Source organism: Phyllostomus discolor, chromosome X, assembly GCF_004126475.2.
Source record: "Phyllostomus discolor isolate MPI-MPIP mPhyDis1 chromosome X, mPhyDis1.pri.v3, whole genome shotgun sequence".
Lineage (NCBI taxonomy): Eukaryota > Metazoa > Chordata > Mammalia > Chiroptera > Phyllostomidae > Phyllostomus > Phyllostomus discolor.
This window is the reverse complement of record NC_050198.1, coordinates 12,841,714-12,865,253: the sequence shown is the minus strand read 5'-3', so window position 1 is coordinate 12,865,253 and position 23,540 is coordinate 12,841,714.

The window sequence follows — 23,540 nt, the reverse complement described above, 5'->3', positions numbered from 1 at the left end:
GCAGTAGCACCAAAATGTATGTGCACTATTTTTTTAAATGCCAGTTTTACTTCAGAAGATCCTAGGGAAAGTAGGAAAATTATTAATATTTCAAAATCTTGATTACACATCTTTTAACATTTTGTGTGTTGAAAAGGGAGGTACAAAGAAAATATTTCTGTTGCATACTGAAGTAAATGATTTGTACAAGGAAAATTAATTGTACAGTTTTTGCATTTTGAGCCAAAGTAGATGTTTTGTTTTTTGCTTGGAACATTATTTTTACTTGAAAAAACTAATGACAGTCATGATTATTCAGACTTTGGTGTTTGAAAAACACTGTCTCAAAATAATTAAAGTCAACCTGCCACTTCAAGGAAAATAACTATTTGTTGCCAATAAAAGTTTTGAGATTTCATGCAAAAATTAGAATTTTGGAAAACTTGTGTTTCCATAACCTAACAGTTTCTCAATACATACAGGTTAATGACTATAATTTTTATATTACATAACATAATGTCAGTGGACCAAATACTCCAATGGCCAAATGCTTGATGTTACAAAATTAAACATGTGAAAGACACATTAAAAGTGTCACAGGTATCGATGGATTTTAATGTAACAGAAAACAAAAAGTCCATTGATAAAGTTTTAGATTCCAGGTTGCAATTTTTTGTCCTTATTTAAAGACATGATTTTATTGATTTTAGAGAGAGAAGGAGGGAGGGAAGAAGAGATGGAGGCAAAGGGAGAGAGAGAAAGAGAGAAACATCGATGTGAGAGAGGAACATCAATGTGACAGAAAAACATTGATCAGTTGCCTCTTGTATGCACCCAGAATGGGAATAGAACCCTCAACCTAGGTATGTGCCCTGACTGGAATCAAACCTGCAACCTTTTGGCACAGAGGACGATGTTCCAACCTACTGAAGTATCCAGTCAGGGCCCCACTTTGAAACTCTTATGAAACTATTGTAACCCAGCAAAATCTGCTGGGTCATGAGTGCCTTCCATTCAAAATAACTCACATGCCAAAGTGTCACATTTTGGGGTGCCATATTCTGCTGCCCTTCGTAACTGAGCAAAGAATTCATCCACCTGGCTCTGCAGATAGCTGACACCAGCTGACACCCATTACACTGACACCAGGTGCAGTGAAAGAAAGTGGAGGTTATTGTATAGAGCTACACACTGGACAGTGGGCATCTTGTGCTGGAAAACCCCGAACTCCTTAATAGTTTACAGACAAGGGGTTTTATAGTGTGAAAATCATCAGTTATCACAAGTAAGGGTTTAGGGTTGTAGGCTGTGCTGAGTGTCATTCTGATGCAAGCTTCAGCAATCTGATTTATTCAGCTTCTGGGGGCACTATGGCCAAGTTTAGGTGACTAAGACCAGGTAGTTTTGAAAAGGAGATGTCTATAAGACAGGTTGGTGTTGTGAGTCACTGATCTTCAGCACAGAAAGAAAAGAACAGAGCTCTGCATTTCATGCTTTAAAGGTTACATTCTTCTATTATCTTAAGCAAAGTATAACTTCGGAAACTTCCTTTACAGGCAGGGGCAGGCCTGCAGGCCCCAGGACATGACTACATACCAGTGGAGCTAGGACTCTTAAGAATGTCTAATTTAATCATTTTAACTAAAAGTTAAATTCTAATATAGCTAATCTTTCATGGTTTGCTGTTGGCTTCACTCTCACTTGGAGAGTTTGGGTGGAGTATTAAAGAAGATTTTCCAAAGTTTCCTTAAATGGCTATTAAAATATTCCTCCCTTTTCAAAATATTTCTCTATGAGAAGCCATATTTTGTTGGTATGTGTACTTCTACTGAAGTAAGTGATTACAACAGATTGAATGTAGAAGATTATATGCAACTAGAAAGTTTTTGGTTCTGCTTTCACACCTGTCTCTGACTCTTTTAATGAAGGGATATAATCTCTCTCAGAGAGTCTCCTGTCCTCCCACACAGACATGGACACACCTGGCTGTAATAAATTGGCTTAGACCTGGAAGAGAGGGCATTTCAGCCTCCATCATAGATGGCAGGCTTTGCTGTCAACTAGGAAGGAGAGAAAATAGCCATAATGTGTAAATGTCCATTACGGTTACAGAATAGCACACATGTGTGAGTTCCTAGATTCACATGTGAGGTAAGGCTTCACATGCAATCCTTTAGATCCTATTAAGTAGATGACCTTCCTCTGTTTAAACACAATCCTGGATGGATTTTATTTTTGTAAATTCTGTCATGTGATGCCTGTTTTCCTTAAATATCAAAGTAAGTTAACTTTCAAATTCCAGGTCAAGGATCATTGCCCCTCTGAAATTTTCCTAGACACCAAAGAAAAGTGTTCCACCCTTCTATGAGACCTTACAGCATTGTGTTCAAGCCTCTATATAGAACAAGTTATACTGAAATGATCTGTTTATTTTCTGACTGCTCTGGTAGATTGAGGTCCTGTAGGAATAGAAATGTGATTTATCAGCATCCATGTAATGGGTATATTATTTAATGTGGATTGGATGAAAAAAATACAGATGGTTGAAACTCTATTTTTCACAAAGACTATAAAATGGGGTTAAAGAAAACAGGAAAAATTACTATTCGTTCAACACCACTTCTTAATGACCATGCAAGGTTATGTATCAGGGTATTATAGACAAATAGGCCCACGTTAGGCTCTGTACTAAAATGCATTTCCATTCATGGGTTAAGTAGGTGGTAAAGTACCAGTAACCTATGCTGTGTGAGTAAAAAGGATTAATAATATATACATCCTTTTTGTGTGTGAAGCATGTGTGACCTTTGGGTTTAACTGCTATCATATACTATTTATATCTTTAAGCATTATTAACAAGAAAATACCAGGCATCCACAGTAGTAAAAATAGCTTCTTCAGCTAAAATAACCAACATTAAAATAAAAGAGCTATAAATATGCATGCTTCATAATATAAACCCAAATGTCCTCTATGGTATAATTAAACCAATCCTTAGCATTTAGAGAGGGTTTTTCATCTGTGCATCTTAAAGTTATTCACACATTATTAATTCCACAAAAATTCCTCTAAGGTAGAAAAGTTATAGAATACAAAACTGAGTTCATTTGGTAAAGGCTATAATGCTAAGAGGCTTTAGAGGTGGGTTTAAAGGTCAAGTAATATTTTTCCTTATCCTCTTCTCAGGTCACTGGGTAGTGTAATCAGCATATAAAAATGTCTTAATAAGCAGCCAAGTGTCTATGGTACGGTGCTGGGCACTGACCACGTTTAATGAACACAATCCACACTATGGACTCAAACCTAAGAGGGGAAATGAAGATGCAGACAAATTTCAGAAAGGGCAAACAAAACAAGTCTTATGATACATTTTTTGGCAGTCAGATGATTATGAAAATATCAAGTAAAGATTTAACTGGTGTCTCACAGTATAATAACACCCACTTGGCAGATATATGTGGTCATATGTAATGAGAGTTGTATATCTGGTGTTACAGATAGAAAGGGAAGGATGAGATGGGGACAGATGGAAGGAGAGAGGTAGTGGGGGTGGAGGCAGGGACAAGAGGAAGACAGGGAGGGGTAATTTGGGTTATGCATGCATTCTAAACATATTCTGATTGAAATCAGGAATGACATGGAAAAGTGTGTGGACACAAGAACTCAGATTCAAGGGAGAACTGGAGGAAGGTAAGATGGGCATGTAAAATTAAATGTATAATCCAGGTCTCTCTGTACTCTCACGCACAAGGAGATCCTTACTAACTGAAGTAAGTTTTATTATTTTCTGAGGAAGATATCATGTACATGTATGATAAATACTTAGTAATGAAATGCTTAGCAAAATGAACTCATGTCCTCACAGAACACTTATATGTATTCCATATACTTTTCAGAAAGAACCCTTACCTACCTGAATAGCCTTGAAAGCTTTTTAAAGAGTATCTCACCATCTAAAATATTTCTTGAAGATGCACTCCTTAAACAAAACTTTACCTTTGCACCAAAACTTCTTAAGAAATAGAGTCCCAGGGACTTTACTCACTAGAGACCTGTCCTATCCACTTGACACTCAGAAAATGCAGCTAGTAACAAGTAATAGTCTACTCCTAGAAATAACTCTGGACCCTCAGGAAAGACACTCAATCAGCTCTAAGCCTCCAGCACACAACACACCATGCCTCCAAGGAAAATTAAACCTACCAGAAGATGGGTCCAACTTTGGGATTCCTAGGAGGTAATCTGGCAAAATTGTTATACAATGCAATTGGGAGCTATGCACTGACAAACTCTGAAATCACCACTACCCTTCAAAGATAACAACATCTTAATGGATGTTATTGTTGCTTTGCTAAATACCCATCTTCCATTTTACAGTATAAAAATACATTTATAATTTTGAGAAACAAATATATTTCAGAATATGCTACATTATAGGCCTTTATTAAAAAATGCAGTGCCTTTTCTACTTAATTTAGTGTGCCTTCATCTTCATTGTAAAAGAATTAACTTGATTGTGGTGATCATTTCACAATGTATGTATAGCAAAGTGTCACATTGCATACTTTAAATATGTTACAATTTTATTTGTCAACTATATTTTAATAAACCAGGGGAAAACTCAGTGCTTTGATGGCTATAGGCCAAGGGCACCTCTCAGCTCCTACTGTCCCCTCTGTGTTCCCTGAGGTTGCTTATTCTTCTTGCAGTGCAGCTACCTGCATCTTCAAAGCCAGCAGGGGAGAATCTTACCTTGTTCAAATTTCTGAATTTCTCTGACTCTGACATCTAGACTCAGGTTTAAAGAGCTCATGTGATTACATCAGGCCCATCTGGATAACCTCCCTTTCTTAAAGTCAGCTAACTATGTCCTCATCATACAACCTTATTACAGGACCAAAATCCATCATTTTTCCAGTCTCGGGGATTATACACATGGTGTACACCAGAGAGTTGAGCTCTTGGGGGATATCTTAAAGCCTAGTGCCTAGTAGCTGGATTATTATCAAACCTCTTTTTATGCCTTCAACAGATAAAATTCCACCTGGACATCAGATGAGGATCCTTTTTACTTAGTATCCAAATGAAATTTTACAGTCTGTTCAAAACCCTTGATAGTGTTCTTTCAAAAAGCAAACTATGAATACCAGAAGTTCATTAAACATTTGCTTCAAGGAAAGCCAAATGTTTAAGTCTAACTCAGAAGTAAGGAATTGCATTTTGAATTTTTTCATTGTACTAAATCCAGATCTTTTGTTTATACCATATGTATAAAAATCACAATAGTGTATCTGCCATATTTCCTCAAATAAAAGAGATATATGAATATCTTTTCTTCATAAGAAATATTTTCTTCATATAAAAATGATTAATGTTGCACAGGGCAGAACTGGTCCTATAGTTTTTGTGAGAGTAATGGTAGCCCAGTCCATGCTAAATGTCCTGCTTCAGGCAAAGATATTTTCTCTCCACTTTAAAAAGTGAACAAAAAATTATTAAGTGCAATTTTTCAAATTATATAAAATGATCATTATCACTTAAAATATCATATCAGTGTCATCACAAGTTTAAGATTCTACATAATTGTTCTTTCTGAGTACAGAAAGAAAAAAAGTTTGTTGAATTATTGTGGAACAAGTAAATATTTTTTTCCCTGACAATTTAAATCTGGTTGAGTGAGTTATACAGAAGTTAGAAAGAAGCATGATTGTTATTACTTCTATCCAGATGAAGTTCTATACCATATTTTTAAAACTTAACATCATTTTATTTTTATTTAAATAGCACAATTTAAGGAAGCCTAGTACAGTAGGAAGAAATCCTGAGGGGGAATATAATCTTCAACTTTACTTAAAAGTAGTATTATAATTTACATCTACTGAGTGCTGATGTATGCTAGGAAATATACATAATCTCACTTAATCTTAACACTCAAAGGTAGTATCTCTAAAAGGTAATTCAAAAATATAACTGCTATATTAATATCACATCCAACATTATTTTAAAGCCATAATTCCTTAAAGTAATTATCCACTTAGATTTTGAATTTTCCCAGTGTCTGTGTATAATTATGAGTCAATTTGACTCAGAATCAAAATAATATCCACAAGTTGCAATTGGCTGCTATGCTCTTAAATCTATGTACTCTATAACTCCAATTCTTTTGGCTTTCAAGTTTGATATTGAAAAATTAATTTTTGCAGTTTTTTTACAAGATGTACTTGGCTGCTTGCATTCCCATAGTGTGGTTTATTATGTTCATTTGTATTCTGCATTTCAGGACAGCTGGTAGTTAGATTGAGACAAGAGGGATCAATTTCAGGTTTGACTTTTCTGCAAGACCACTTTGTAAGTCATGAAGCACCTGGCTTCTTTGAACTTGCTTGGAGACAGCTTTTATGTGGAATGCATATAGTCAGTTTAATGGTCTTGCTATATTGTATCCAATTTCTGTAATAAATTGGGGATTTATAAGCAGTGGCACTTTGGGTTCTGTAAGTTGTCTTTAGGCAATTTAACTTTGTTTAATTGCCATCATTAGTGCAAGATCTGTACAGATAATATTCTTTTCATCATTTTGTTGCACTAAATAACAGTGTGTAAAGAAACCATGAAAAATGTTTGACTCTTCCCCTTTATCAGTTCAAAATAATGACTTGGTTACTTAGTGTCCTCCAAAGGTGACTGATGGACTTCAGTTTTCTTAAATGCCATTACAGATTTTTGAATGTAAGCATACTTGAAATGTTCCAATCCACTGCAGTCTTTATTTTATTGTTGCTTAAATTGTGCCACCTTAGGCTAGTGGGAGATAACTCAAGTTGGTTCCTGAAGGACTCTCCTATGTCCTCAATAATTTTTGAAATCCCCTTTGCTTTTCAGTATAGATGATCCAGGCAACTCATGTAGAGGGTTGGACAAAAGTAGGTTTATAGTTGTGAGTACATGAAACTCAGTTTATTCCTGTATTCTTATTTTTTAACTATTGTATTATTTTCTACTTTGGCCCCACCCTGCATTTCCTGTATCAGGCCTGGAATCAGCCAGTGCTTTAGTGTCTCCCATTCATATTAATAGGAAATTGTGTTTGGAGACCACAGTCTGAGTGCTACTAGGATAAATTGCTACTGGGTTAGTCATAGTTCATAAGACTTTTCAATGAACAGAGCTATGAAATGCATCTTTCTCATGAATTTTATGCCATGTATTTCAATTCAAATTTGTAGCTATAGGAAAGTTTTGATTTAACCTCAGAAATTTTATATTTCTTTCCTTTTCTCCCACAACAGATTTATTCTAAGATTTGATGTAATTATTAATTTTAAGTATAAGCTGAACTTAATTTTGAGTTTATTTTAAGGATAATATAATTTAAACATTATGAAATCATGTATTATACAATTTTAGTCTAGATTTTAATAAAATTCATTTTGAAGACTTTCCCACATCTGATTATCCTATAATACTAATGAATACTTTCATAGCTCCCAGAACTTTGGTGTACTGAACTCAAATAGACCTATCAGGAATATTCAAGTATAGAATATGTTTATAAGTCATCAGTTCATTAGTAAATGCAACATTTTTTACAACTTCTGTTTCTCAATGCTGACTGATAATTACAGAGGTCTAAAAAATAAATTGCTCAGTTATGGAGGACACACTGAAGCTAACAAGGCCAAGAATGGGCAGAGTTTCAGGCAGTGGCTCTCACATTTCCATGCCGAAGAAGCTCCTTGTACTATTTCTGCCCCCACCCTACCCTGCCTCAGTAGCACTAGAAGGAAAACCTTCTTACCTGGAGCTCATACAAGAGATCATAGAAATATTTATATAACATGTAAGGCTTTTTGGGGTTTCATTGGACAAATTTAGGAGAGGAATTCAGGGATGAGATTGGATATCCAGCTAATGAAATAGATGGGGGTTCAGTACTTGCACATTTAGGGCACTTGTATAGATAATTCATTTGTAGTCCCAGAAGGGTGGACCTAACAAAGGGACTAATAACATTTTGAGTGCCCATTATGTCCTAGATACTTTGCTGCTTGTGTTCATATATGGGGAATCTGTTTTGAGCCTTACAACAGCCCTCTAAGGCATGGTTTCTTAACCTCAGAACTATTGACGTTTTGGTCAAGATAATTCTTTTATTTTTTATTTGTGCAGTGGGGTAGGTGTCCTAAGTATTGTGAGATATGTAGCAGCAACCCTGTTCTCTGCCCACTAGACACCAGTAGCAATCCTTCAGTTATGACAACCCCCCAAAATGTCTCTACACATACCCAAGTGTCCCTTGGATAGGAGAAGTGCCTCCCATTGAGAACCACTGCTTTAAGGTAATGAGCGTCATCCCTATTTATCAGGTGGAGACACTGAAGTACAAAAAACTTGGGTTTGGTCATAAAGCTAGGAAATATAGGAGATGGGATTTGAACCTAGCTTATCCTTGCTTAAAAACCCCTGAACTTTCCTTATTCCATATTACTACCAACAACAATAAATACTGTCTTATATTTACATAGTTCAGTTGTTTTCAACCATTTCTCTGTACACAAAATGGAATATTAGAGCAAGAAAACCACCACAATAGGTCATTGGATCATTCTTTTCTCTTCACATTCCCATCCAATTCCCAGAGAGGTTCCATGATGTGCCTGGGTTTTCATTTTTTATGCATATTAGTTCATTGAATGTTTACCATCTTTTAAGGTAGTAAGGTCAATTGTTACTATTCCTTTTCATGAAGGGAAGAAAAAGGTCCAATTGTATTCAAGGTTACGACAGAGATATACAAACAAACCAGGTCTTTAGTATCTTGGAACTCTATTCTCCCAATTATATCACACTAGGTAGGTAGGGAAAAAAAACTAAGATCAACTTGATAGCAAACAAACAAACAAACAAAAAACCAAAAATGACCCAATTGAAAAATGGACAAAAGACCTTATTAGACATTTTTCAAAAGAAGACATACAAATGGCCAACAGGAGTATGTGAAGATGCTCTGCATCACTAATTTTCAGGGAAGTGCTAATCAAAACCATCATGAGCTGTCACCTCACATCTCTTATCTGTTATCAAAAACACTACACATGAATGTTGGCAAGGATGTGGAGAAATCCTTGTACACTGTTGGTAGGAATAAGAGTTGTTACAGCCAGTATGTAAACCAGTTTAGAGGTTCCTCAAAATTTGAAATAGAAGTACCATATGATCCAACCATCTCACTTCTGGGTATATATTTGAGGAAAGGAAATCACTATCTTAAAGAGAAATCTCCCACTCCCAAGTTCATTGCAGCATTTTTCTTCTTTTTTTTAAAGATTTTATTTATTTATGTTTAGAGAGAGGAGAAGGGAAGGAGAAAGAGAGGGAGAGAAACATCAGTGTGTGGTTGTCTCTCATGTGCTCCCCACTGGGGACCTGGCCCACAACTTAGGCATGTGCCCTGACTGGGAATCAAATTGGCAACTTTTTGGTTCACAGGCCCATGCTCAGTCCACTGAGATACTCCAGCCAGGGCTCATTGCAGCATTTTTCAAAATGGCCAAGATATGGCAACAGCTTAAGTTTCATGGACAGATGAATGGGTAAAGAAAATTCTATATGCAATAGAATATTATTATTTAGCCACAGAGAAGTGGGAAATACCGACATGAGCAACAACATGGATGGACCTTGAGGACACTATGCTAAGTGAAATAAGTCAGACACGGAAAGACAAACCCTGCATGATCCCCTTTGTATATGAAATCTGAAAAAAAAATGTTAAAAAGCCATACTCATAGTAACAAATGTGGAATGGTGATTGCTAGAGGCTGGGGGTGGGGGTGGTTGAAAAGTGAAGCTTAAAAACAAGTACAATGGTGGTTGCTGGGACTGAGAGTAGGGAGCCATAGGGGGTTATTGTTAATGGGTGCGTAATTTTAGATTGGGAGATAAAAAGGGTACTGGAGATAGATAGTGGTGATGGTTGCACACTAATATAAATATACTTAATATCCCTAAATTGTACACTTAAAAATGGTTAAGATAGTAAGTTTTATATTATGTGTATTTTACTGTAATAAAAAAAAAGAGTGAGGAAAAAAGCCCAAGTACCATATTTGGTATTATGAATGTACAAGAAAGGTTTGTTTTCACTTATCAAACAGTTATATTAACTTTATTTTACCATAACCCTAAAGTATCCAAATTCATACATATGCAAAAGTTTATACAATCTGGGAAGCCTACCAAAGTATTATTTCAAAAGAAAAAAACACAGAAGCAGTATACAGAAAATTATTGTAATTTTGGCCTGTTACTTTGTATTTAGTCTGTCTGCCCTAATTCCTTTTTAGTTCCAAGGCACAGTTACCACTGTCTATTGTCGGGACAATGTTATTTAGGAGCTGAACTCACATCAAGAGGGTCTTCTTTCTCTGTCAGCAATGGCTTAATGAAATAGCCTTTCACCTTTTGAGACAGGCTTTTAAATTCTCTCTGAACAGATGGAAATGCTGTAGGTCATTTTCTTCTAATTGCTTGTGGACAAGGATTGACAAGCCACCACACAATTTAGCTTGATTGGCAGATTTTTCTCAGAAGTAGTCCAAGCCTAAACCATCAATTTCAGCCTAAGATTTAGATGTCTTGTCAGAGCTTGGTGGTAAAAATTAGCTTTATGCTGAGCTCTCCCAAAGAATTCTTTTTAAAAGGCAAAAAAGTATATTGCAATTTTTTAACACTAGATATGGATATGATCTTTTACTTGCAGGTTCAATCCCCAGTTGGGCATATGGGAGGCAACTGGTTGATGAAATGATTTTAATAAATTGCTTCATAATTGTCATATGGTGGCTTCTTCATTATCCTAAAGTGATAAACACATGCAGGGAAAGCATTTTTGAGTTGAGATTATTTTTGATTATATGTATTTTAAATTACTAACATTAAAATTATTAATGTTAACCAATTAAGATACAGATATTTAATTTATATTAAATTATTGTGATTTGCTGTAAGAAATGGTTTAGGGTAGTAAATAAAGATATGTAACACTTTTTCTCTGACTGAAATGCTTTAGCATTTTGTCTCGGTGTTATTTCTCTGGGTTTCATCCAATATTGCAAATGGCCAAAAGTGTTCCTGCAACTTGAACTATTGTAATATGCACCTTCACTTTGGATTAGATCTTCTAAAGTACATTCTTAAAATAATAGTATTACATACTTGTTTTCTTTAAAAGAAGGTCAAAATCCTTGAATTGGGATATCATGTTGTCAAGTCAAAGTTTTGAGATAAATCAAGGACAGAAATAGGCCTTAAATCAGCAATCCTCAAACTCTTTGGTTTCAGAGCATCCATTTACACTCTTAAAAATTATGAAGGATCCCCAAAAACTTCTGTTTAGGTTAATTAAACCATTGATATTTACCATATTAGATTGAAAATTGAAAAGAATATAAAATATATATTAATTATTGTTAAAATACCAATAATAAACCCATTATACATAGCTATAACTAACATAATTGTATTTGAAAATATGTTTTACATAATAAAAAATTAGTGAGAAATATGGCATTGTTTCATATATATACAAATCTTCTAAATATCTGGAATTATTTCAATTAGAAAAGGCATTTTATTTATTTCATTTTTTAAATAAGTTTTTATTATTGACACTATTACAGGTGTCCTCCATTTTTCCCTCTTTGCCCCCCTCCACTTAGCACCTCCCTTCACCACACTGTGTCCATGGTGCACGTATGCATATATGTTCTTTGGTTGATCTCTTCTTCCAGTCCCCCCAACCCCCTCCCCTCTGAGATCTGTCAGTCTGTTCTATGTTTCCATGCCTTTGGTTTTATTTTGTTCCTCAGTTTATTTTCTTCATTAGATTCCATATATAAGTGAGATCATAGAAAAATCATTTTAAAAAATGGGGCTCACTGGCTTTGGCAGAGGCAGAGTGGGAAAAGAGCACCTGCCAGCCTCTGTCTAGAGAATATCCCAGCAAGCTCCTAGTTCTCTAGTGTTGCTTTAAGATTAGGAAGTGAGTCTCTTTCATGTAAAGTCTGAGCACTTTTCAAACAGCTGCTTCTGTGTTGGGCCCTGGGGTGGCTGAATTCCAATGTGGGCCCTCCAAGAGCTGTTTGTCAGATCCCTAGAGCTACGTGGGTCTCTGAATGTGAGCCCTAATGATTTTTAAAGCTAGATGTTTTTGGAGCTTGTCTGTTAGGTGCAGATGTTACAAGTTGGGGTGCCTGATGTGGGGTATGAGCCCTTTGCTTCTCAGGGAGAAGCTCCAGGTTTGTGGGTTTCCTTTCTATTGTGGGCCACCATGCAGGGAGTTAATGGATACATTGGATTGCAGCCTCCCCTACCTGCTTCAAGGTGGCATTTTTGTCATTTGCCCCATGGAGAAGAAATTGCTTGGCTAGTTTTCAGTCTTTTACAAAGGAAATTGTGCTGGATGTAGCTGTAGATTCCAAGTGTCCTTGGGAAAAGATGAGATCAGGATCTTCCTAAATTGCTGCCTTGAATTATCTGGCTTAATACAAGGCAGTTGACTTCTCAGATGCATTTTTACATCTGTTGCAATATCACATGCCATAGAACCACTAGGTAAGTCAACTGTAATGCTTGTGAGAGAATGAGAGTGAAAAAGACAAATAACAGGTAATTATTATTATGAAAATTGTTTTGCTTGCAGACCCCCAGGAGAGTTTCAAGGCTCCCCAGGGGTCCTTGGACCACACTTTTAGAATCTGTGCTTTAGATTGAAGTTTATATTCTATAGAAGGTAAATATATTTTATTTTTCTATTTGTAACTAATAACATGTTCCTTTGGCTTGAAGGTAGCATCAGAAAGACAGGTTTTTAAGACCAAATTGTATTAACTTTTTTACTCTATAACTATATTTCACCTTCTGTAGAAAGCCTTTTCATATATTCGGGCCAATGCTGACCATGGACAAGAATGTTGTAGGCATGGCATTTGCAGGGTGGTGGAGAGCTTTTTTCTTAATAAGACATTAAAGGCTGCTGAACCATAAAACAAACCCAGTTCTATCAGAGACAGAAAAATACAAGCACCGCTATTTATGTTGTGTATTTTAGAAATATGTTTTCTTCTACTCATCTGTGAAAAATAGTGGTTCTTAGCCCAAAGATGACCCTAAAAGCCAGGTGAAATAAAACTAAAAATCATAAACTACCATTACTGTATTGATAGGATGAGTCCATTCATTTGTTTAGAGTTATATAGATAGTATTCATACCATTGGGAATTTTTTAAATAGAGTATTGCTTGTTATACTCTCTTACCTCAACATTCCTGGAAATACCTGAAATGATGACAGTTACCCTTACTACATATTTTCATAAATGAAATTAATATAAAAGTGATTTTAGTGATAGACTCATATCATTTACACATATTTTTACCCCTAAATAACAAAATCCCTGGTCTTGTGCTTAGCTGACCTAGAATATGGCAGCTGTATTTATGGTTCTTGCAATTTCCCAGCTAGACTTTATGGCAGAATCACCTAAGGATTATTGTTATTTTTTAATCCTCACCTGAGGACATTTTTATTTGCTTTCTTAGAGAGAAAAGAAAGGAGAGACAAATGGAGAAAAAGAAACATCGATGCAAGAGAAGCATCCATTGGTTGACTTCAGACGCACCTAGACTGGGGATCTGCGTGGGGACTAGGGATCCTGCGGGTCTGGACCTAGGGTCTCATTTGCCTGCACCTGACTGTGGATGAACCCTCAACCTAGGCATGTGCCCCAACTGGGAATCAAACCCGCAACTCTTCCGTTACTGGATGATGCTCCAACCACTGAGACACATGAGCCAGGGCTAAAGACTATGACTAGCAAGCAAAATGTAATCAGAGACATTGAAATTAAGAACAAATGGACAGTAACCAGAAAGGAGACAGGAGGAAAGGTTTTCAGGAACAACTGTAAAGGACACATGGACAAAACCAAGGGCAGGTAGAATCAGGGGAGGGCTGTGAGGATGACTGGGCTGGGGGGAAAAGGCAGAAAACTGTGCTTGAACAACAATAAAATTTAAAAGTTTTTTTAAAAATAAAATACACCTGCTTGGGTCCTGTTCCTAAACTATAGGATCACAGTTTTTATATTTCACAATATCAAAACTCTGTGTCAAACTAGTTTCCCTGATGTTCCTGTTAGAGACATCACTTAGATAGTTCATATCACCTGGCTGGCGTAGCTCAGTGGATTGAGTGCGGGCTGCGAACCAAAGTCTTGCAGGTTCGATTCCCAGTCAGGGTACATGCCTGGGTTGCAGGCCATGACCCCCAGCAACCGCATATTGATGTTTCTCTCTCTCTCTCACTCTCTCTCTTTCTCCCTCCCTTCCCTCTCTAAAAATAAATAAATAAAATCTTAAAAAAATAAATAATTATAATTATAAAAAAAAGATAGTTCATACCCATCCTTTCTGCAGTCCATGAGATATGTAAGGAATTACAGACCTCCTCAGTGGTGTGCTGATATGCTTGGTGTCTCTGAAATCCACTGCTTAGGAAGGACATTAATTCTCCCTTATCCATGGTTATTCTTTCTTTGATTTCAGTTCCCTGTGGTCAACCTCCACCTGAAAGTATTAAATGTACAATTCCAGAATTAAATACTTTGTAAGTTTTAAATTGTTCACCATTCTGGGTAGCATGGCAAAATCTTATAAGCCCCACTCTGTCTGGGATGTGCATCACTCCTTTATCCAGCATGTGCAGATGTATGCATTCCCACTCCTTAGTCACTTACCCACCTTCTCAGTCATCAGATCAGCTTTGTGGTTATCGCAGTGCTTGTGTTCAAGTCACCCTTAGTTTACATCCAAAGTGCAAGAGTAGTGATGCTGGCAGTTTGGACATGCCAAAGAGAAGCTCTAAAGTGCTTCCTTTAAATGAAAAGGTGAAAATTCTTGACTTAATAAGGAAAGAAAAGCAAATGTATGATAAGCTTGCTTAGATCTCTGCTAAGAATGAATCTTCTAGTTGTGAAGTTGCCTAATTTATAAATTAAACTTTGTCATAGGTGTATATATATATATATAGGAAAAACAGTATAACAGGGTTCAGTACTCTTTGGTTTCAGGTCTCCACTGGGGCTCTTGGAATGTATCCCACTGTGGATAAGGGAGGATGACTTTATGAAATACTTACCACCATCTCTAGGGAAAAACATTCTGAAAGATGCTTCTCAACAGATGAGCTATCCGTTTCCTGGAAACATCATTTCTTTCCATCCAGTTCTACGTTTTGCTATAGAAATGCTTACAATGCCAGGGTATATTTGCTGTTTGCTGTCCTGTAGTATTGTGCTGATCATCTTTAAGGGATATGAAAACCCTTTTCTAGGTGTTAGAAAAAGGGAGGTATTTTTCATTCGGTTAATGTGAAAATCCCCACTAGAGGAACCCCTCCTGTAATCAGGATGCTCCAATTTGCCAAGACCCGTAACTGGAGGAGTGAGGAGTTGGTGGAGGGGCAACTTGGAAGGCAGTTCTGTGAGTAGCGTCATAAGGTCCCTCAGTATTCTTCATGAAAAAATAATAAATATCAGTAAATTCTATATTGTTCACTGAGAATTTTCTTTGACAATTTTTTTTTTTAATTTGGGAGGTCAAGATTAGTGCTAGGTTCTATATCTATTGGTAAATGAGACAAACACATAAACTATGTGTGTAGTCAGAATGTGGACAATAAGGTGGTAGAAAAAAACCTGAGATACTTATGTTTACAAAAAACAAAGCTTTAATAATGTGGGTCATAGCCCTTGAGACTATTTTTTGATGATCACCATATGCATACAAAGTGGAACTACATGGTTATGAGTAGCTTCCCCCTAGAAAGTATAAAAAATGGTGTGACCTTCTGGATTTAGCTGAAATCTGCTGCCAGAAACAAAAGTAAAACCCCTAAGGCTACTGTTGGTGTTCTTAGATGTTATGTGGCAATGCCTACGTTGCAAAGTATGCAGAAATCACTTGTGTTATTGGAGGAAAGAATATTCCTTTTGATCTTGTTCCTTCAGGTGCTTTTTCCATTTATGCTTATTTATTTAAACTAGTATTATATATATTATATGTGTATTATATACATTACCTCCTATCCTTACAACTCTTTATTTTCAGTATTATCATTTGTTTTTGTGAATAAAGTTGAGATCACCCCAAAAAGGCCTAAGTTCACCTGGCTAATGCATGATTGGCTTGGTGTTAGAACTCTTCACCCGGAACTCTTCTGCAACCCAAGACCAATAGAATCCTGGCCTCTTGTCATCCATTTTTATAAAATTAGACATCTAAAACATATTTAACTAAATTATATAAGGACAATTTGTCAATCATCTAGGCTTACTAGGAGCAAAACACAGCATTCAGTTTTTAGCTCTTGTACCAAATTAGAGTTGATTTTAGCAAAAATAAAAATGCAAAAATGACAATTGAACATTTGAGTTCAGTTGGGTATTTTGTGACATTTTGAATATGTTCATGATTTTAGTAGAGCCATGCTTCATGGGGAGTTTCTTCAGTTCATTTTTCTTTTTTTAGCACGAGTCAATGTAATTTTACACACACAGGCACCCTATTGTTCTGGAAAAAAATCTTATGAGAATAATTACCTAGCCCTGTTGACAAATTGTTTAGCCTAAATAACAGTGCCATCTGCTGAAAAGGACTAGTGAGTCACAGAAAAGTTTTCAGAGGGCTTATCTGGGTTGGATACACAAGGCTGAAGAATAAAATAAATAAATTTCAAAAAAGATACTAGAGGAGGTGAAGTTAAACAAAGGTCAAACCTATAAGAAGAGAATACTTCAGAGTATAGGAAAATCAGACCATTGACAAGGAAACTTACAGGATAAAATGCCTTAATATGATACAACTTTAAACAGCGGCATTTCAGGCATATTAAAAATTTTAAGATACTCTGAAATAATAATTATAATACAAGTGACACATTCTAGCTAATTGAAAGAGATTTGAGGAAATGGTATGATTTCATTAGAAATAAACAGGTTGATGTGAACAGATCCTTATTATTCTTAACCGTCCTCAAAAATATTCTGATAAAGGATTGGGGATAGATGACACTGAAAACATCAAGAGTAAGACACATTAATTATTGTTTCTCAACAGTACTTGAATTTTACTGATGTGTTAGCAGTTTGTTAAAGGCATGTCAGGCAAATTTGTTTCCAAAGGAAGTCTTTAAAATAAACTTATTACATCTTGTGTTAAGTCCCATACAATTTCTAATTTCTCATTCTCTCTTTTCTAACCCTATCCCAATGGCAGTTTAGCAATTACAGTGCTAACTGGTGTTGAGAACATGAATGGATGCTATGATTATAATGAAAGGTTTGCGCTAGAATGCTTTTGATCAAATTAAATAGTATGTAGCCCCTTTGCTATTAAAAAGAGAGTTAATCTATAATGCACTAGACTGCATTTCAAGAATTCTTTGTCGCCATATTAAATAGAAGTAATACAGTATTGGAACTCTAAAGATGTGGCCTGCTATCTTAAAGCAAGTCTATTGAATATATTTTGAAAATGTTACATGGATTATTGCCTTTTTATCATCTTTTTAAAAAAGATTTTATGTATTTATTTCTAGAGAGGGAAGGGAGGGAGAAAGAGAGAGAGAGAGAGAGAAACATCAGTGTGTGGTTGCTGGGGGCCATGGCCTGCAACCCAGGCATGTGCCCTGACTAGGAATCAAACCTGCAATGCTTTGGTTTGCAGCCTGAGCTCAATCCACTGAGGTACGCCAGCCAGGGCTGCCTTTTTATCATCTTAATGTTTTTCCCTACTAAACTTTTAGATTTTCTCATATCTTGTTATACAATGCCAAATGTCCAAGGGGAAACTGAAAATTTAGAGAAAAACCCCTGAACTTTATATGGTTTTTATGTCTATCGTTTTATTTTTTTAGTTTTCTGAATTTTTTTTATCTTTTGTATGCCACATGTCATTAGATTTAGCATTGTTAGCTAATGTGAAAATGTATTTATATTTTAAAGGTAAATTCAACCCATTTGCACTTATTGATCTGTGTGTGTGTGTGTGTGTGTGTGTGTCTGACATAGCTTTTGGAATTTAGGAAGCTTTGGATCATTTTGATAGTAGTAGACTATATATATCGGCATATAGTCTCCTTGGCCTTCTTTTTATTATAACTTATTGATTTATAACTATGAAATTAGTTTTCTTTGGTAATATCTTCTTTCTGAACTCTTTCCTTTCTCTTAGCATCAGATTCAAAACAGTCATTTTTCTTTTACTTAATGTTTATTGAGACAATTTGCAAGTATATTTTACTTTTCATGTACTTTCCCCATTCTCTCCTCATTTTTCTCAGTTGAGACCATCTGTATTTTCAGAACATATAGCTGTTACTTATTATATTGTCACCCTTATAATGGATGTGTGGTCTTAAGTATAGGTAATACTTAATTCTCATTACTACCCATTAAGTCACTATCTCTCCAGTCTTTTTGGATGTTTAAAGTTTATTCTATGGAATGCTATTAGATAAAGGCTCATGGTAAAAATATTTTCTAAGTACTTACATGTTCAGAAGATTGTCTCTGTCATTAATACTTGAATATTTATTGACTGGATATAAGATTCTTAGCTAATATTTTATTTATTAAAATATAATAAATAGGCATTTTCCCTGCCTGGCGTAGCTCAGTGGATTGAGCACGGGCTGGGAACGAAAGTGTCCCAGGTTCGATTCCCAGCCAGGGTACATTCCTGGGTTGCAGGCCAGAACCCCCAGCAACCGCACATTGATGTTTCTCTCTCTCTCCCTCTCTCTCTCTCCCTCTCTCTCTCTCTCTCTCTCTCTCTCCCTTCCTTCCCTCTCTAAAAATAAATAAATAAAATCTTTTATATATATATATATATATATATATATATATATATATATATAAAATAGGCATTTTCATTGCATTCTGGTATAAAGTGTTACTATTAGAAAATCTGATAATAATTTGATTATCTTTCTCCTATATATGAGTTTAAATTTCTGCCTGAACACAATCTTTTTTCTTTTTCCTTATAGTACAGTAGTTCTATTAAAATTTATATGAGTGCTTATAGTTTTGCCTGTTTTTTCCATGTATGTCATGTGTATTTTCAATGCAGAGTTTCTATTTGTTTATATTTCAGGAAATTTTTCTTTTGTAATGGATTTAAAATTTTATTCTCTTTAACTTCTTTACTTGGTGGGGAAGGGCAACTTATACATGTATTAATTCTTTACCACATAGCCTCCATTTCTATCATTTTTTTCTAATTTTTATCCTTCATTTCCTTGTAAAAAAGTCTCTTCTTTTCATCTATCCCTTTCCATAATGCAGCATTCCTTGTGTTCATTTTCTTTTCCTTCTAGTTTGGTTTGCATATCTGAAATGATTTTGCTTTATTTATAATTCTTTTCTGAGTCATGCTGCTGCTCTTTTCTAGTTGTCTCCTACCAGTCTTTAAAACAATTTTAGGAGAATGACATCATCAAAATGGCAGAAGAATAGTTTTCTATTGTCTTCCCCACAAGGAATACTGATTTTCACAATCACTCACAGACATGAGTGCCTTTGAGGAGGTCTGGGAATCCAGCACAGAAGTTTTAGCACACTATTAGAGAAAAAAAATCCAAAGTTGGATAGATTGAAGAGAATAAAAAGGACAGATTCACTTACCCACATCACTCTCACTCCAGTACACCACAGCCCAGTGCCAAGAGAATCCAGTCTCAGCCTGCGATTTCCATTGTGGAGGAAGATGAATGTGTGCCTGACTGACTGGCTTCCCAGTTGTATGAAATGCTGACGAAGAGGCTCACTTCTTTCTCACTCTGTCCTGAATCTTGAGGTGAGCTTCACAACTGGGGAGTGGGAAGCAACTGGGAAACCAGCAGGCAGGGATGCAGATCTAACTGCTTCATGGACTCCATCAAGAAACTGGTCCTCAAGACACTAGGGATGCCTAGCCAGCAAATCCCCTCAGTGGCTCAAGGTCACTTCCATTATTCCATGTGCCTCACCCACACCCTTCCCATTATGGCCAGCTCCCCATGCATGTTCCTGAGACCAGGGAGAGTGAGTCTTTGCAGACAGCTAGTGAACACAGAAAAAGCAGGCCTGACTCCATGGGATAGGGAAAAGTACACTCTCTTGGGCATTCAGCCCCACACAAGTGAAAGCAAAAGGGAAGCTATCAGCATCCATCCTGGCTTTGCAAAATTGAGACATCATAAAATATAGAATATTGGTTGGAAGATGATTGAGGTTAGGGGAAATTAGGAGATGTTGGTCAAAGGGTACAAATTTCCTATTATAGGATTAATGATTTGGGGGCTTCTAAAGTACAGCATGGTAACTAGAGTTAACAATACTTGACAACTGCTAAGAGAGGAAATATTAAAGGTTTTCACCACACACAAATGGTGATCATGTATGCTGATGGATATACTAACTAACCTTACTTTGGTAAACATTTCACAATATGTATGTGTATCATATCATCACACTGTGTGCCTTAAATTTATATAATGTTAAATATCAGTTGTATCCTAAAAAATTTGGAAAGACAATTTTAAATTGAAATATGTTACTTTTTTAAAAATCTAGTTTGTGGGCATAAATATTTATTGTTCCTTAAGTGTATATGCATAATTATTTTGCTCCTCATTTTTTTAATATGATAATTTTGTATTGAGTTTTGACCAGGATTCTTTTTTGATTGACATTTTAAAATCAAATCTGTTTTCCTGTGCTTTTGAGAGAGTAAGTTGGCCAAGACAGCTTTTCTAATTCCATCATTGTAGAGTTTACTTTTCTATTGTTTTCATAAATTAACAATAAATCCTGTTTCATATATTCTGAGCTTTGTCCCACTCCTTAAATTTTATTCAGACCTTCCTTTTCCCCCTGTTTTTCCTGTCCTTCTTAATTTGAATTATACTACCAGCAATTTCTCCTCAGTGATGGGCTTTGTTCTAGAAGAAATTGTATTTAAGCAGTTGACAAAGACCATGACACTGTAATACTTTCATATCTTACTTTGGTCCTTTTATGCTTAGTCATAAACTTATAGATGTAGACATATGAATACATGCTAACATATCTAGTATTTTATTACCACAATGATAATGTGAAAATGTTCTAAATACCACCTTAATAATTTTTCAGACATTGCATATTGAACTTAGGCATCCTAATATTATTTAGTATATGAAATTGGTAATTTTTAAAGAGGCCTTAGAAATACTCTTCTTAAGTAGCTATAAGATCCTTCTTTCAATCATATTTGTTAAGGATTGCAAATTTTTATAATTAAATTCAGATATTCTATATTTGAGAGTCAATGTCAAGTTTGATGAAGTTAGATGTGGAGAAAAGGGAACCCTAGTGAACTGTTGGTAGGAATGCAGACTGGTGCAGGCACTGTGAAATACAGTATGGAATTTCCTCAAAAATCTAAAAATGGAACTGCCTTTTGACACAGCAATTGTGCTGCTGGGATTATGCCCTAAGAATTCTGAAACACCAATTCAAAAGAACCTATGTACCCCAATGTTCATAGCAGCACAATTTACAATAGCCAAGTGCTAGAAGCAACCTAAGTGCTCATCAGTCAATGAGTAGATCAAAAAACTGTGATAAATTTACACAATAGAATACTATGCACCAGAAAAAAAAGAAGGAGCTCTTACCCTTCATGACAGCATGGATGGAACTGGAGAGCATTACGCTAAGTGAAATAAGCCAGGCGATGAAGGACAAATATGATATGATCTCACTTATAAGAGGAATCTAATGAACAAAATAAACTAATGAGCAAAAAGAACTAGAGACATGGAAACATTGAACAGACTGACAGTTGCCAGAGGAAAGAGGGGAGCAGGTATGGTGGAAAGAAGGAGAAGGGAAGTACACAAAGAACATGTATTAATGATGCATAAACATAGACAATAGTGTGGGAATCAACTGTGGAAACAGTGGGATTGCGGGATAGAAGAAGGCAAAGGGAGAAAATTTGGAACAACTCTAACAGAATAAACAAGAATAAAAAAATAAAAAAAATTATCTTATATATCTTTTGATGGTATTTCCTAAGGAATCCTTTCCTAAAAGTTCCAACTCAAAGTGTCAAGTCTAAGAATTGATGTTTATAGTAAAGCAAGTGTGGAAGGGCCAGAGTAAAAGAGGATGATAAGAGAATAAGTAGTTCTTGATGAAAATATAATTATGTTTGAACTGAAACTTTCCCTTTCCCAAATGTTCTCTGGAAGGAAATAAAAGAGATGTCTTAGCAGTCCATAAAAAATAATACTTATTGATAAAATAATGCTTTTGTTTTAGAGGACAGATGATACTTTTATTGTTTTATTGTGGTCTTTGTTGTTCTTTTTTAAATATGTTTCACTTTCATGTATCTATTCTCAGGTACTTCTGAATATGTTTAAGAGATTAGCATGCTTCATTTCCAGAATTTTTCTTAAATGATTCAGGAAAGAAAATTGGCTTATTACTTTAAGACTATTTTACATATGATTTATTTCATGAAGTGTTCATTTCTGAGTTCTAAGAATTCTTGATATATTCTGGATACAAGGTCGTTGTGGGGTGCATGTATTGTATATTTTTTTCTAGTTTGTGTCTTACCTTGTTATTTTCTTAATGGTCTATTGATGAGCAGACGGTTTTACTTATGATGAAGTCCAATTTATCAATTGTTATTTTATGTGTGTGCATTTATTTTCTGTCTATACCTGCCTTCATTAAGATTACAGATATTTTGGAGGGTTTTTATTTCAAGCTTTATAGTTTTAGCCTTTACCTGTATGTATATGACTGATTTTGAATTAATTTGTGTGTGTAAGTAGAAGTTGAGGTTCATGGTTTCCCTGATGGATATTTAATCATCATCGCCATTTGATGAAGACATTTTTCTTTCCTCATTAAATTGCTTTGATACTTTTGTCAAAATCAATGCATCATGTATGTGTGCATCTAATTCTGGACTTGTAATTTTGTTCCATTAATCTAATTGTATAAAGTCATATAAATGCCACACTGCCTTGACTACTGAAGTTTTATGGTAAGTCTTGAGATCATGTAGTATAAGCCCTACAACTTTGACTTTTTCCTTTCAAAATTGTTTGGGTTATGCTAGGTTGCTTGTATTTCTATTTTTCAATAAAATCCACTGAGGTATTGGTTGGAATTGTACTGCATCTATATATTAATTTAGAGAGAAAGAGCATCTTAGCAATACTAAGTGTTCAAATATATGAAATTCATATAAATTACCATTTATTTAGCTTATCTCAACAATATAGGAGAATGGTATGTCTTTTGTTAAATGTATTTGCTATTTAAATTTTATTCCATTTAAAATAGAATGGTTCTTTAATTTTATTTGCCAAGTAGTTTCCTTTTACATAGAAATATAGTTGATGTTTACATAAATTTTTTATCTTATGAGGTAGGTAAAATATGCTTATTAACT